The sequence below is a fragment of the Chrysochloris asiatica genome, unplaced genomic scaffold (assembly GCF_000296735.1).
Source record: "Chrysochloris asiatica unplaced genomic scaffold, ChrAsi1.0 scaffold00529, whole genome shotgun sequence".
Lineage (NCBI taxonomy): Eukaryota > Metazoa > Chordata > Mammalia > Afrosoricida > Chrysochloridae > Chrysochloris > Chrysochloris asiatica.
This window is the reverse complement of record NW_006409047.1, coordinates 351269-353614: the sequence shown is the minus strand read 5'-3', so window position 1 is coordinate 353614 and position 2346 is coordinate 351269.

Here is a 2346-nt window from a genome sequence, read left to right as displayed (position 1 = left end):
AAACCAATGTTCTCCCATGTAAACGATCACTTAATTCACAAGAAAAACTTTTAACAAAAAGTTTAAATAAATGAAATTTAAACCAATACCATAGCCATAACCATATTCCTGTCACGTATGAATTTACTCATTAATTTGCATATAGGAGTTCATTTAATTGACATGTCTTTGAGATATATTTTTCATTATTTCCATTTTTCAGTTTTACAATCTGAGATTGGGAAGGTTTCAAATGTGACAACCTATCATTAACTTTGTACTTGTAACTTTGTTTTCCAAGTTTTCATAAAAGCAGTGATATCGTTTTTAACATTAATAGTATGCATGTCGATTTGTTAGTTTTATTATTATTATTATTATTATTATTCTAGATAATTCATAGAAATACACTGCCTAGAATTATCTGAGCTGTTGATTCAATCCTTGTGGTCCTCCCTTGCTTCTTTTCTTCAGTTTAGCTTCTTTCTTATTTGCTTTCTTTTGCTTTTATGTCTCTTCATTGCAGTTTTAAGATGTACCCCTGCAAGATCCTAATATAAATGTAGTAATGAATGAATAGAATACAAGTTGTTCCTTCACATTATTTCATTTTTGAATAGTCTTTGGAAATATCATCAAGAATGGAAGTTTTATATTAGTGTAATGCATTCAAAGCTTCACATTTTGAGAAGACTATTAGTAGAATTGAGTCTTTACAGTGAGGGTGGGTTAACAGATGCTGTCAGCGATCCTCCCATATTCCCTGGTATCCTCTCACCATCTCCACTGAAGATCAGTCTAACTGATAATAGACAGCATCAGCAGGAACCTACTGTGCAAAAAGCATTGTGGAAGAATTGACCTGGAATTGGTAAGCTACGGGAATAGCCCTTCATTGAGAGGTCTGTAATATACCACTTTACATGGGATGAACCTAAGGTATGGGTTTTGAACATTTTCCAAAATTTCCTTACAGAATAAAAACTCTGCTCACTCACTGTGGTAGCTGACTTAAGGGATGTTCAATTACATGTATTATCTTTTGAGTCAGTTCTCCTCTATCCTGTCCATATGACTTAGCCCTTCAATAAATATTGCACTGGAATATTTGACTCAATGTCTTCTTCTGGGGAAACCAGAACAAAGAAAGTTGATAAAGTCTGTGAGGAATGTGAAAAGAATTACAAAAGGAACAAGGGACTTTAAGGCCAAAACAAAATTTTAAAATAAAATAATTTATTGAAAAATCATTAATTTTTTACTGAGAAAAGACTTGTTCAGTATGCCTTCAATTCTCTTTAATTCCATTTAATTTATTTAAATGTTTATTTATAAGGAGCTTTGGTAGCATAGTGGTTATGAATCAAGCTGCTAAACACAAGGTCAGCAGTTCCAAACTGCCAGCTGTAATGTGGGAGAAAGATGAGGCTTTCTACTCCAGTAAAGATTTATAGCGGTGTAAACCCTATACAGGGTTGCTATGAGGCAGAACCAACTCCATGGCACATCACCACCACCATATTTATTATAAGCACTGGACTGTTAACTGCAAATTTGGCAGCTCAAACCTACCAGCTGCTCCTCAGAAACCCTAAAATAGTATCATCATGAATAGGAACACACTTTATGGCACTTTACAATAACCACATGTATAAACTAAAGAAACTCATGGTGTAGTGGATTACAAGTTGAGCTGCTAACTGCAAAGTCAGCAATTCAAATCCACAAGCTGCTTTGTGGGAGGATGAGACTTTCTGTTCCTGCAAAGATTTATAGTTTTGGAAATCCAATACAAATTCACTATGAATAGGAACTGAGTCAATGACACAGAATCAACCAACTTTATACAAACTAAGGAGGAGACCAGAGAGGTATATACTTTAAAAAGAATATAATTCAGTGTGAAAATCATCATCATACTGATGTGTAATAAATACTGTTGTAAAAATAAGGGTAGACATTTTTAACTTACCTTGAGCAATTCCACACAAAACTTCCTGAAGTTTATTTTTTACACCTTTATTAAAGTATAGTTTGTATACCATAAAATTGATTAATTTTAATTTAAGGGTTTAAGTAAATTTATTTAGTTATACAATTGTCACCACAATCTAGTTTTAGAAAATCATGTGCTTCAAAGACAGAAACCTTGGATCCGAGGTTTCTTAGACTCTGTGAACATGTGGCTATCCTATAGGCTATACTCAAGGTCTCATCAAAACATTTCCCTAAACTATATATATAGCAACAATTTAGATTGCTTTCCTAGATTCTTCTAGCATTTGCCTTGTTTAATTAACTCTATTGAAAAAGCTAGCCAAGGAATGTATTATATTGCTCTCTGTCCTTTTGTATTGAATGATTTAT